General features: G+C 54.4%; 33 non-coding genes across 33 annotated transcripts; all 33 read left to right on the top strand.

The window, feature by feature from the left end:
- Nucleotides 1–101: 101 nt before the first annotated feature.
- Nucleotides 102–220, top strand: LOC132801000 (5S ribosomal RNA). The gene has a single exon (XR_009636116.1). It is a non-coding gene; the product is annotated as a 5S ribosomal RNA (ribosomal RNA).
- Nucleotides 221–411: 191 nt separating this feature from the next.
- On the top strand, nucleotides 412–530 carry LOC132801639 (5S ribosomal RNA). Its single transcript, XR_009636759.1, has one exon. It is a non-coding gene; the product is annotated as a 5S ribosomal RNA (ribosomal RNA).
- Nucleotides 531–692: 162 nt separating this feature from the next.
- Nucleotides 693–811, top strand: LOC132801052 (5S ribosomal RNA). The gene has a single exon (XR_009636168.1). It is a non-coding gene; the product is annotated as a 5S ribosomal RNA (ribosomal RNA).
- A 191-nt stretch (nucleotides 812–1,002) lies between these two features.
- LOC132801051 (5S ribosomal RNA) lies at nucleotides 1,003–1,121 on the top strand. Its single transcript, XR_009636167.1, has one exon. It is a non-coding gene; the product is annotated as a 5S ribosomal RNA (ribosomal RNA).
- Nucleotides 1,122–1,311: 190 nt separating this feature from the next.
- On the top strand, nucleotides 1,312–1,430 carry LOC132802431 (5S ribosomal RNA). Its single transcript, XR_009637555.1, has one exon. It is a non-coding gene; the product is annotated as a 5S ribosomal RNA (ribosomal RNA).
- Nucleotides 1,431–1,591: 161 nt separating this feature from the next.
- On the top strand, nucleotides 1,592–1,710 carry LOC132801049 (5S ribosomal RNA). The gene has a single exon (XR_009636165.1). It is a non-coding gene; the product is annotated as a 5S ribosomal RNA (ribosomal RNA).
- Nucleotides 1,711–1,871: 161 nt separating this feature from the next.
- On the top strand, nucleotides 1,872–1,990 carry LOC132801405 (5S ribosomal RNA). Its single transcript, XR_009636521.1, has one exon. It is a non-coding gene; the product is annotated as a 5S ribosomal RNA (ribosomal RNA).
- A 161-nt stretch (nucleotides 1,991–2,151) lies between these two features.
- On the top strand, nucleotides 2,152–2,270 carry LOC132801048 (5S ribosomal RNA). Its single transcript, XR_009636164.1, has one exon. It is a non-coding gene; the product is annotated as a 5S ribosomal RNA (ribosomal RNA).
- A 164-nt stretch (nucleotides 2,271–2,434) lies between these two features.
- Nucleotides 2,435–2,553, top strand: LOC132802420 (5S ribosomal RNA). The gene has a single exon (XR_009637544.1). It is a non-coding gene; the product is annotated as a 5S ribosomal RNA (ribosomal RNA).
- A 161-nt stretch (nucleotides 2,554–2,714) lies between these two features.
- Nucleotides 2,715–2,833, top strand: LOC132800889 (5S ribosomal RNA). Its single transcript, XR_009636005.1, has one exon. It is a non-coding gene; the product is annotated as a 5S ribosomal RNA (ribosomal RNA).
- Nucleotides 2,834–3,023: 190 nt separating this feature from the next.
- On the top strand, nucleotides 3,024–3,142 carry LOC132801638 (5S ribosomal RNA). The gene has a single exon (XR_009636758.1). It is a non-coding gene; the product is annotated as a 5S ribosomal RNA (ribosomal RNA).
- Nucleotides 3,143–3,304: 162 nt separating this feature from the next.
- Nucleotides 3,305–3,423, top strand: LOC132801047 (5S ribosomal RNA). The gene has a single exon (XR_009636163.1). It is a non-coding gene; the product is annotated as a 5S ribosomal RNA (ribosomal RNA).
- A 164-nt stretch (nucleotides 3,424–3,587) lies between these two features.
- LOC132802409 (5S ribosomal RNA) lies at nucleotides 3,588–3,706 on the top strand. Its single transcript, XR_009637533.1, has one exon. It is a non-coding gene; the product is annotated as a 5S ribosomal RNA (ribosomal RNA).
- A 163-nt stretch (nucleotides 3,707–3,869) lies between these two features.
- Nucleotides 3,870–3,988, top strand: LOC132801829 (5S ribosomal RNA). Its single transcript, XR_009636950.1, has one exon. It is a non-coding gene; the product is annotated as a 5S ribosomal RNA (ribosomal RNA).
- A 163-nt stretch (nucleotides 3,989–4,151) lies between these two features.
- On the top strand, nucleotides 4,152–4,270 carry LOC132801637 (5S ribosomal RNA). Its single transcript, XR_009636757.1, has one exon. It is a non-coding gene; the product is annotated as a 5S ribosomal RNA (ribosomal RNA).
- Nucleotides 4,271–4,433: 163 nt separating this feature from the next.
- Nucleotides 4,434–4,552, top strand: LOC132801404 (5S ribosomal RNA). The gene has a single exon (XR_009636520.1). It is a non-coding gene; the product is annotated as a 5S ribosomal RNA (ribosomal RNA).
- Nucleotides 4,553–4,744: 192 nt separating this feature from the next.
- LOC132802398 (5S ribosomal RNA) lies at nucleotides 4,745–4,863 on the top strand. The gene has a single exon (XR_009637522.1). It is a non-coding gene; the product is annotated as a 5S ribosomal RNA (ribosomal RNA).
- A 161-nt stretch (nucleotides 4,864–5,024) lies between these two features.
- On the top strand, nucleotides 5,025–5,143 carry LOC132801046 (5S ribosomal RNA). Its single transcript, XR_009636162.1, has one exon. It is a non-coding gene; the product is annotated as a 5S ribosomal RNA (ribosomal RNA).
- Nucleotides 5,144–5,334: 191 nt separating this feature from the next.
- Nucleotides 5,335–5,453, top strand: LOC132801636 (5S ribosomal RNA). Its single transcript, XR_009636756.1, has one exon. It is a non-coding gene; the product is annotated as a 5S ribosomal RNA (ribosomal RNA).
- Nucleotides 5,454–5,615: 162 nt separating this feature from the next.
- On the top strand, nucleotides 5,616–5,734 carry LOC132801045 (5S ribosomal RNA). The gene has a single exon (XR_009636161.1). It is a non-coding gene; the product is annotated as a 5S ribosomal RNA (ribosomal RNA).
- A 192-nt stretch (nucleotides 5,735–5,926) lies between these two features.
- LOC132802387 (5S ribosomal RNA) lies at nucleotides 5,927–6,045 on the top strand. The gene has a single exon (XR_009637511.1). It is a non-coding gene; the product is annotated as a 5S ribosomal RNA (ribosomal RNA).
- A 163-nt stretch (nucleotides 6,046–6,208) lies between these two features.
- On the top strand, nucleotides 6,209–6,327 carry LOC132802989 (5S ribosomal RNA). The gene has a single exon (XR_009638095.1). It is a non-coding gene; the product is annotated as a 5S ribosomal RNA (ribosomal RNA).
- Nucleotides 6,328–6,518: 191 nt separating this feature from the next.
- Nucleotides 6,519–6,637, top strand: LOC132801635 (5S ribosomal RNA). The gene has a single exon (XR_009636755.1). It is a non-coding gene; the product is annotated as a 5S ribosomal RNA (ribosomal RNA).
- A 163-nt stretch (nucleotides 6,638–6,800) lies between these two features.
- LOC132801044 (5S ribosomal RNA) lies at nucleotides 6,801–6,919 on the top strand. Its single transcript, XR_009636160.1, has one exon. It is a non-coding gene; the product is annotated as a 5S ribosomal RNA (ribosomal RNA).
- Nucleotides 6,920–7,110: 191 nt separating this feature from the next.
- Nucleotides 7,111–7,229, top strand: LOC132801043 (5S ribosomal RNA). Its single transcript, XR_009636159.1, has one exon. It is a non-coding gene; the product is annotated as a 5S ribosomal RNA (ribosomal RNA).
- Nucleotides 7,230–7,420: 191 nt separating this feature from the next.
- LOC132802376 (5S ribosomal RNA) lies at nucleotides 7,421–7,539 on the top strand. Its single transcript, XR_009637500.1, has one exon. It is a non-coding gene; the product is annotated as a 5S ribosomal RNA (ribosomal RNA).
- Nucleotides 7,540–7,701: 162 nt separating this feature from the next.
- On the top strand, nucleotides 7,702–7,820 carry LOC132801042 (5S ribosomal RNA). The gene has a single exon (XR_009636158.1). It is a non-coding gene; the product is annotated as a 5S ribosomal RNA (ribosomal RNA).
- A 191-nt stretch (nucleotides 7,821–8,011) lies between these two features.
- Nucleotides 8,012–8,130, top strand: LOC132801041 (5S ribosomal RNA). The gene has a single exon (XR_009636157.1). It is a non-coding gene; the product is annotated as a 5S ribosomal RNA (ribosomal RNA).
- Nucleotides 8,131–8,291: 161 nt separating this feature from the next.
- Nucleotides 8,292–8,410, top strand: LOC132801040 (5S ribosomal RNA). The gene has a single exon (XR_009636156.1). It is a non-coding gene; the product is annotated as a 5S ribosomal RNA (ribosomal RNA).
- A 164-nt stretch (nucleotides 8,411–8,574) lies between these two features.
- On the top strand, nucleotides 8,575–8,693 carry LOC132802365 (5S ribosomal RNA). Its single transcript, XR_009637489.1, has one exon. It is a non-coding gene; the product is annotated as a 5S ribosomal RNA (ribosomal RNA).
- Nucleotides 8,694–8,855: 162 nt separating this feature from the next.
- Nucleotides 8,856–8,974, top strand: LOC132802878 (5S ribosomal RNA). The gene has a single exon (XR_009637983.1). It is a non-coding gene; the product is annotated as a 5S ribosomal RNA (ribosomal RNA).
- Nucleotides 8,975–9,165: 191 nt separating this feature from the next.
- On the top strand, nucleotides 9,166–9,284 carry LOC132801634 (5S ribosomal RNA). The gene has a single exon (XR_009636754.1). It is a non-coding gene; the product is annotated as a 5S ribosomal RNA (ribosomal RNA).
- Nucleotides 9,285–9,447: 163 nt separating this feature from the next.
- On the top strand, nucleotides 9,448–9,566 carry LOC132801038 (5S ribosomal RNA). The gene has a single exon (XR_009636154.1). It is a non-coding gene; the product is annotated as a 5S ribosomal RNA (ribosomal RNA).
- Nucleotides 9,567–9,696: the final 130 nt, after the last annotated feature.

Raw genomic sequence — 9,696 nt, 5'->3', positions numbered from 1 at the left:
TCCCGGCCCGACTGAGGGAACTCGCCCGGATCGCGCCGAACGCATGCGAACCTGCTGCGCTGCTTCTTTTCCTTATATCCATTCTTTAGCATCACCATGTCGGGTGCGATCATACCAGCACGAATGCACCGGATCCCATCAGAACTCCGAAGTTAAGCGTGCTTGGGCGAGAGTAGTACTAGGATGGGTGACCTCCTGGGAAGTCCTCGTGTTGCACCCTTTTTTTTTTTTTTTTTTTCCTCTCTTTCCCCGCGCCTTTCACCCTCGGAGTTTCCCTTTTCTCCCGGCCCGACCGAGGGAACTCGCTCGGTGGGCCGGTGCATCGATGCCGCTGCCCGGATCGCGCCGAACGCATGCGGACCTGCTGCGCTGCTTCTTTTCCTTATATCCATTCTTTAGCATCACCATGTCGGGTGCGATCATACCAGCACTAATGCACCGGATCCCATCAGAACTCCGATGTTAAGCGTGCTTGGGCGAGAGTAGTACTAGGATGGGTGACCTCCTGGGAAGTCCTCGTGTTGCACCCCTTTTTTTTTTTTTTTTTTCCTCTCTTTCCCCGCGCCGTTCACCCTCATAGTTTCCCTTTTCTCCCGGCCCGACCGAGGGAACTCGCCCGGATCGCGCCGAACGCATGCGGACCTGCTGCGCTGCTTCTTTTCCTTATATCCATTCTTTAGCATCACCATGTCGGGTGCGATCATACCAGCACTAATGCACCGGATCCCATCAGAACTCCGAAGTTAAGCGTGCTTGGGCGAGAGTAGTACTAGGATGGGTGACCTCCTGGGAAGTCCTCGTGTTGCACCCTTTTTTTTTTTTTTTTTTTCCTCTCTTTCCTCGCGCCTTTCACCCTCGGAGTTTCCCTTTTCTCCCGGCCCGACTGAGGGAACTCGCTCGGTGGGCCGGTGCATCGATGCCGCTGCCCGGATCGCGCCGAACGCATGCGGACCTGCTGCGCTGCTTCTTTTCCTTATATCCATTCTTTAGCATCACCATGTCGGGTGCGATCATACCAGCACTAATGCACCGGATCCCATCAGAACTCCGAAGTTAAGCGTGCTTGGGCGAGAGTAGTACTAGGATGGGTGACCTCCTGGGAAGTCCTCGTGTTGCACCCTTTTTTTTTTTTTTTTTTCCTCTCTTTCCCCGCGCCTTTCACCCTCGGAGTTTCCCTTTTCTCCCGGCCCGACCGAGGGAACTCGCTCGGTGGGCCGGTGCATCGATGCCGCTGCCCGGATCGCGCCGAACGCATGCGGACCTGCTGCGCTGCTTCTTTTCCTTATATCCATTCTTTAGCATCACCATGTCGGGTGCGATCATACCAGCACTAATGCACCGGATCCCATCAGAACTCCGAAGTTAAGCGTGCTTGGGCGAGAGTAGTACTAGGATGGGTGACCTCCTGGGAAGTCCTCGTGTTGCACCCCTTTTTTTTTTTTTTTTTCCTCTCTTTCCCCGCGCCTTTCACCCTCGGAGTTTCCCTTTTCTCCCGGCCCGACTGAGGGAACTCGCCCGGATCGCGCCGAACGCATGCGAACCTGCTGCGCTGCTTCTTTTCCTTATATCCATTCTTTAGCATCACCATGTCGGGTGCGATCATACCAGCACTAATGCACCGGATCCCATCAGAACTCCGAAGTTAAGCGTGCTTGGGCGAGAGTAGTACTAGGATGGGTGACCTCCTGGGAAGTCCTCGTGTTGCACCCTTTTTTTTTTTTTTTTTTCCTCTCTTTCCCCGCGCCTTTCACCCTCGGAGTTTCCCTTTTCTCCCGGCCCGACCGAGGGAACTCGCCCGGATCGCGCCGAACGCATGCGGACCTGCTGCGCTGCTTCTTTTCCTTATATCCATTCTTTAGCATCACCATGTCGGGTGTGATCATACCAGCACTAATGCACCGGATCCCATCAGAACTCCGAAGTTAAGCGTGCTTGGGCGAGAGTAGTACTAGGATGGGTGACCTCCTGGGAAGTCCTCGTGTTGCACCCTTTTTTTTTTTTTTTTTTCCTCTCTTTCCCCGCGCCTTTCACCCTCGGAGTTTCCCTTTTCTCCCGGCCCGACCGAGGGAACTCGCCCGGATCGCGCCGAACGCATGCGGACCTGCTGCGCTGCTTCTTTTCCTTATATCCATTCTTTAGCATCACCATGTCGGGTGCGATCATACCAGCACTAATGCACCGGATCCCATCAGAACTCCGAAGTTAAGCGTGCTTGGGCGAGAGTAGTACTAGGATGGGTGACCTCCTGGGAAGTCCTCGTGTTGCACCCTTTTTTTTTTTTTTTTTTTTTCCTCTCTTTCCCCGCGCCTTTCACCCTCGGAGTTTCCCTTTTCTCCCGGCCCGACCGAGGGAACTCGCCCGGATCGCGCCGAACGCATGCGGACCTGCTGCGCTGCTTCTTTTCCTTATATCCATTCTTTAGCATCACCATGTCGGGTGCGATCATACCAGCACTAATGCACCGGATCCCATCAGAACTCCGAAGTTAAGCGTGCTTGGGCGAGAGTAGTACTAGGATGGGTGACCTCCTGGGAAGTCCTCGTGTTGCACCCCTTTTTTTTTTTTTTTTTCCTCTCTTTCCCCGCGCCTTTCACCCTCGGAGTTTCCCTTTTCTCCCGGCCCGACTGAGGGAACTCGCCCGGATCGCGCCGAACGCATGCGAACCTGCTGCGCTGCTTCTTTTCCTTATATCCATTCTTTAGCATCACCATGTCGGGTGCGATCATACCAGCACGAATGCACCGGATCCCATCAGAACTCCGAAGTTAAGCGTGCTTGGGCGAGAGTAGTACTAGGATGGGTGACCTCCTGGGAAGTCCTCGTGTTGCACCCTTTTTTTTTTTTTTTTTTCCTCTCTTTCCCCGCGCCTTTCACCCTCGGAGTTTCCCTTTTCTCCCGGCCCGACCGAGGGAACTCGCTCGGTGGGCCGGTGCATCGATGCCGCTGCCCGGATCGCGCCGAACGCATGCGGACCTGCTGCGCTGCTTCTTTTCCTTATATCCATTCTTTAGCATCACCATGTCGGGTGCGATCATACCAGCACTAATGCACCGGATCCCATCAGAACTCCGATGTTAAGCGTGCTTGGGCGAGAGTAGTACTAGGATGGGTGACCTCCTGGGAAGTCCTCGTGTTGCACCCCTTTTTTTTTTTTTTTTTTCCTCTCTTTCCCCGCGCCGTTCACCCTCATAGTTTCCCTTTTCTCCCGGCCCGACCGAGGGAACTCGCCCGGATCGCGCCGAACGCATGCGGACCTGCTGCGCTGCTTCTTTTCCTTATATCCATTCTTTAGCATCACCATGTCGGGTGCGATCATACCAGCACTAATGCACCGGATCCCATCAGAACTCCGAAGTTAAGCGTGCTTGGGCGAGAGTAGTACTAGGATGGGTGACCTCCTGGGAAGTCCTCGTGTTGCACCCTTTTTTTTTTTTTTTTTTTTTCCTCTCTTTCCCCGCGCCTTTCACCCTCGGAGTTTCCCTTTTCTCCCGGCCCGACCGAGGGAACTCGCCCGGATCGCGCCGAACGCATGCGGACCTGCTGCGCTGCTTCTTTTCCTTATATCCATTCTTTAGCATCACCATGTCGGGTGCGATCATACCAGCACTAATGCACCGGATCCCATCAGAACTCCGAAGTTAAGCGTGCTTGGGCGAGAGTAGTACTAGGATGGGTGACCTCCTGGGAAGTCCTCGTGTTGCACCCCTTTTTTTTTTTTTTTTTTTCCTCTCTTTCCCCGCGCCTTTCACCCTCGGAGTTTCCCTTTTCTCCCGGCCCGACTGAGGGAACTCGCCCGGATCGCGCCGAACGCATGCGAACCTGCTGCGCTGCTTCTTTTCCTTATATCCATTCTTTAGCATCACCATGTCGGGTGCGATCATACCAGCACTAATACACCGGATCCCATCAGAACTCCGATGTTAAGCGTGCTTGGGCGAGAGTAGTACTAGGATGGGTGACCTCCTGGGAAGTACTCGTGTTGCACCCCTTTTTTTTTTTTTTTTTTTCCTCTCTTTCCCCGCGCCGTTCACCCTCGGAGTTTCCCTTTTCTCCCGGCCCGACCGAGGGAACTCGCCCGGATCGCGCCGAACGCATGCGGACCTGCTGCGCTGCTTCTTTTCCTTATATCCATTCTTTAGCATCACCATGTCGGGTGCGATCATACCAGCACTAATGCACCGGATCCCATCAGAACTCCGATGTTAAGCGTGCTTGGGCGAGAGTAGTACTAGGATGGGTGACCTCCTGGGAAGTCCTCGTGTTGCACCCCTTTTTTTTTTTTTTTTTTTCCTCTCTTTCCCCGCGCCGTTCACCCTCGGAGTTTCCCTTTTCTCCCGGCCCGACCGAGGGAACTCGCCCGGATCGCGCCGAACGCATGCGGACCTGCTGCGCTGCTTCTTTTCCTTATATCCATTCTTTAGCATCACCATGTCGGGTGTGATCATACCAGCACTAATGCACCGGATCCCATCAGAACTCCGAAGTTAAGCGTGCTTGGGCGAGAGTAGTACTAGGATGGGTGACCTCCTGGGAAGTCCTCGTGTTGCACCCTTTTTTTTTTTTTTTTTTTTCCTCTCTTTCCCCGCGCCTTTCACCCTCGGAGTTTCCCTTTTCTCCCGGCCCGACCGAGGGAACTCGCTCGGTGGGCCGGTGCATCGATGCCGCTGCCCGGATCGCGCCGAACGCATGCGGACCTGCTGCGCTGCTTCTTTTCCTTATATCCATTCTTTAGCATCACCATGTCGGGTGCGATCATACCAGCACTAATGCACCGGATCCCATCAGAACTCCGAAGTTAAGCGTGCTTGGGCGAGAGTAGTACTAGGATGGGTGACCTCCTGGGAAGTCCTCGTGTTGCACCCCTTTTTTTTTTTTTTTTTCCTCTCTTTCCCCGCGCCTTTCACCCTCGGAGTTTCCCTTTTCTCCCGGCCCGACTGAGGGAACTCGCCCGGATCGCGCCGAACGCATGCGAACCTGCTGCGCTGCTTCTTTTCCTTATATCCATTCTTTAGCATCACCATGTCGGGTGCGATCATACCAGCACTAATGCACCGGATCCCATCAGAACTCCGAAGTTAAGCGTGCTTGGGCGAGAGTAGTACTAGGATGGGTGACCTCCTGGGAAGTCCTCGTGTTGCACCCTTTTTTTTTTTTTTTTTTTCCTCTCTTTCCCCGCGCCTTTCACCCTCGGAGTTTCCCTTTTCTCCCGGCCCGACCGAGGGAACTCGCTCGGTGGGCCGGTGCATCGATGCCGCTGCCCGGATCGCGCCGAACGCATGCGGACCTGCTGCGCTGCTTCTTTTCCTTATATCCATTCTTTAGCATCACCATGTCGGGTGCGATCATACCAGCACTAATGCACCGGATCCCATCAGAACTCCGATGTTAAGCGTGCTTGGGCGAGAGTAGTACTAGGATGGGTGACCTCCTGGGAAGTCCTCGTGTTGCACCCCTTTTTTTTTTTTTTTTTTCCTCTCTTTCCCCGCGCCGTTCACCCTCATAGTTTCCCTTTTCTCCCGGCCCGACCGAGGGAACTCGCCCGGATCGCGCCGAACGCATGCGGACCTGCTGCGCTGCTTCTTTTCCTTATATCCATTCTTTAGCATCACCATGTCGGGTGCGATCATACCAGCACTAATGCACCGGATCCCATCAGAACTCCGAAGTTAAGCGTGCTTGGGCGAGAGTAGTACTAGGATGGGTGACCTCCTGGGAAGTCCTCGTGTTGCACCCTTTTTTTTTTTTTTTTTTTTCCTCTCTTTCCCCGCGCCTTTCACCCTCGGAGTTTCCCTTTTCTCCCGGCCCGACCGAGGGAACTCGCTCGGTGGGCCGGTGCATCGATGCCGCTGCCCGGATCGCGCCGAACGCATGCGGACCTGCTGCGCTGCTTCTTTTCCTTATATCCATTCTTTAGCATCACCATGTCGGGTGCGATCATACCAGCACTAATGCACCGGATCCCATCAGAACTCCGAAGTTAAGCGTGCTTGGGCGAGAGTAGTACTAGGATGGGTGACCTCCTGGGAAGTCCTCGTGTTGCACCCCTTTTTTTTTTTTTTTTTTTCCTCTCTTTCCCCGCGCCTTTCACCCTCGGAGTTTCCCTTTTCTCCCGGCCCGACCGAGGGAACTCGCCCGGATCGCGCCGAACGCATGCGAACCTGCTGCGCTGCTTCTTTTCCTTATATCCATTCTTTAGCATCACCATGTCGGGTGCGATCATACCAGCACGAATGCACCGGATCCCATCAGAACTCCGAAGTTAAGCGTGCTTGGGCGAGAGTAGTACTAGGATGGGTGACCTCCTGGGAAGTCCTCGTGTTGCACCCTTTTTTTTTTTTTTTTTTTCCTCTCTTTCCCCGCGCCTTTCACCCTCGGAGTTTCCCTTTTCTCCCGGCCCGACCGAGGGAACTCGCTCGGTGGGCCGGTGCATCGATGCCGCTGCCCGGATCGCGCCGAACGCATGCGGACCTGCTGCGCTGCTTCTTTTCCTTATATCCATTCTTTAGCATCACCATGTCGGGTGCGATCATACCAGCACTAATGCACCGGATCCCATCAGAACTCCGATGTTAAGCGTGCTTGGGCGAGAGTAGTACTAGGATGGGTGACCTCCTGGGAAGTCCTCGTGTTGCACCCCTTTTTTTTTTTTTTTTTTTCCTCTCTTTCCCCGCGCCGTTCACCCTCATAGTTTCCCTTTTCTCCCGGCCCGACCGAGGGAACTCGCCCGGATCGCGCCGAACGCATGCGGACCTGCTGCGCTGCTTCTTTTCCTTATATCCATTCTTTAGCATCACCATGTCGGGTGCGATCATACCAGCACTAATGCACCGGATCCCATCAGAACTCCGAAGTTAAGCGTGCTTGGGCGAGAGTAGTACTAGGATGGGTGACCTCCTGGGAAGTCCTCGTGTTGCACCCTTTTTTTTTTTTTTTTTTTCCTCTCTTTCCCCGCGCCTTTCACCCTCGGAGTTTCCCTTTTCTCCCGGCCCGACTGAGGGAACTCGCTCGGTGGGCCGGTGCATCGATGCCGCTGCCCGGATCGCGCCGAACGCATGCGGACCTGCTGCGCTGCTTCTTTTCCTTATATCCATTCTTTAGCATCACCATGTCGGGTGCGATCATACCAGCACTAATGCACCGGATCCCATCAGAACTCCGAAGTTAAGCGTGCTTGGGCGAGAGTAGTACTAGGATGGGTGACCTCCTGGGAAGTCCTCGTGTTGCACCCTTTTTTTTTTTTTTTTTTTCCTCTCTTTCCCCGCGCCTTTCACCCTCGGAGTTTCCCTTTTCTCCCGGCCCGACCGAGGGAACTCGCTCGGTGGGCCGGTGCATCGATGCCGCTGCCCGGATCGCGCCGAACGCATGCGGACCTGCTGCGCTGCTTCTTTTCCTTATATCCATTCTTTAGCATCACCATGTCGGGTGCGATCATACCAGCACTAATGCACCGGATCCCATCAGAACTCCGAAGTTAAGCGTGCTTGGGCGAGAGTAGTACTAGGATGGGTGACCTCCTGGGAAGTCCTCGTGTTGCACCCCTTTTTTTTTTTTTTTTTTCCTCTCTTTCCCCGCGCCTTTCACCCTCGGAGTTTCCCTTTTCTCCCGGCCCGACTGAGGGAACTCGCCCGGATCGCGCCGAACGCATGCGAACCTGCTGCGCTGCTTCTTTTCCTTATATCCATTCTTTAGCATCACCATGTCGGGTGCGATCATACCAGCACTAATGCACCGGATCCCATCAGAACTCCGAAGTTAAGCGTGCTTGGGCGAGAGTAGTACTAGGATGGGTGACCTCCTGGGAAGTCCTCGTGTTGCACCCTTTTTTTTTTTTTTTTTTTCCTCTCTTTCCCCGCGCCTTTCACCCTCGGAGTTTCCCTTTTCTCCCGGCCCGACCGAGGGAACTCGCTCGGTGGGCCGGTGCATCGATGCCGCTGCCCGGATCGCGCCGAACGCATGCGGACCTGCTGCGCTGCTTCTTTTCCTTATATCCATTCTTTAGCATCACCATGTCGGGTGCGATCATACCAGCACTAATGCACCGGATCCCATCAGAACTCCGAAGTTAAGCGTGCTTGGGCGAGAGTAGTACTAGGATGGGTGACCTCCTGGGAAGTCCTCGTGTTGCACCCTTTTTTTTTTTTTTTTTTCCTCTCTTTCCCCGCGCCTTTCACCCTCGGAGTTTCCCTTTTCTCCCGGCCCGACCGAGGGAACTCGCCCGGATCGCGCCGAACGCATGCGGACCTGCTGCGCTGCTTCTTTTCCTTATATCCATTCTTTAGCATCACCATGTCGGGTGCGATCATACCAGCACTAATGCACCGGATCCCATCAGAACTCCGAAGTTAAGCGTGCTTGGGCGAGAGTAGTACTAGGATGGGTGACCTCCTGGGAAGTCCTCGTGTTGCACCCTTTTTTTTTTTTTTTTTTTTTCCTCTCTTTCCCCGCGCCTTTCACCCTCGGAGTTTCCCTTTTCTCCCGGCCCGACCGAGGGAACTCGCCCGGATCGCGCCGAACGCATGCGGACCTGCTGCGCTGCTTCTTTTCCTTATATCCATTCTTTAGCATCACCATGTCGGGTGCGATCATACCAGCACTAATGCACCGGATCCCATCAGAACTCCGAAGTTAAGCGTGCTTGGGCGAGAGTAGTACTAGGATGGGTGACCTCCTGGGAAGTCCTCGTGTTGCACCCCTTTTTTTTTTTTTTTTTTCCTCTCTTTCCCCGCGCCTTTCACCCTCGGAGTTTCCCTTTTCTCCCGGCCCGACTGAGGGAACTCGCCCGGATCGCGCCGAACGCATGCGAACCTGCTGCGCTGCTTCTTTTCCTTATATCCATTCTTTAGCATCACCATGTCGGGTGCGATCATACCAGCACGAATGCACCGGATCCCATCAGAACTCCGAAGTTAAGCGTGCTTGGGCGAGAGTAGTACTAGGATGGGTGACCTCCTGGGAAGTCCTCGTGTTGCACCCTTTTTTTTTTTTTTTTTTTCCTCTCTTTCCCCGCGCCTTTCACCCTCGGAGTTTCCCTTTTCTCCCGGCCCGACCGAGGGAACTCGCTCGGTGGGCCGGTGCATCGATGCCGCTGCCCGGATCGCGCCGAACGCATGCGGACCTGCTGCGCTGCTTCTTTTCCTTATATCCATTCTTTAGCATCACCATGTCGGGTGCGATCATACCAGCACTAATGCACCGGATCCCATCAGAACTCCGATGTTAAGCGTGCTTGGGCGAGAGTAGTACTAGGATGGGTGACCTCCTGGGAAGTCCTCGTGTTGCACCCCTTTTTTTTTTTTTTTTTTTCCTCTCTTTCCCCGCGCCGTTCACCCTCATAGTTTCCCTTTTCTCCCGGCCCGACCGAGGGAACTCGCCCGGATCGCGCCGAACGCATGCGGACCTGCTGCGCTGCTTCTTTTCCTTATATCCATTCTTTAGCATCACCATGTCGGGTGCGATCATACCAGCACTAATGCACCGGATCCCATCAGAACTCCGAAGTTAAGCGTGCTTGGGCGAGAGTAGTACTAGGATGGGTGACCTCCTGGGAAGTCCTCGTGTTGCACCCTTTTTTTTTTTTTTTTTTTTTCCTCTCTTTCCCCGCGCCTTTCACCCTCGGAGTTTCCCTTTTCTCCCGGCCCGACCGAGGGAACTCGCTCGGTGGGCCGGTGCATCGATGCCGCTGCCCGGATCGCGCCG

The sequence above is a fragment of the Ziziphus jujuba genome, chromosome 2 (genome assembly GCF_031755915.1).
Source record: "Ziziphus jujuba cultivar Dongzao chromosome 2, ASM3175591v1".
Taxonomy (NCBI): domain Eukaryota; kingdom Viridiplantae; phylum Streptophyta; class Magnoliopsida; order Rosales; family Rhamnaceae; genus Ziziphus; species Ziziphus jujuba.
This window is presented reverse-complemented; position numbering and strand designations above follow the sequence as displayed.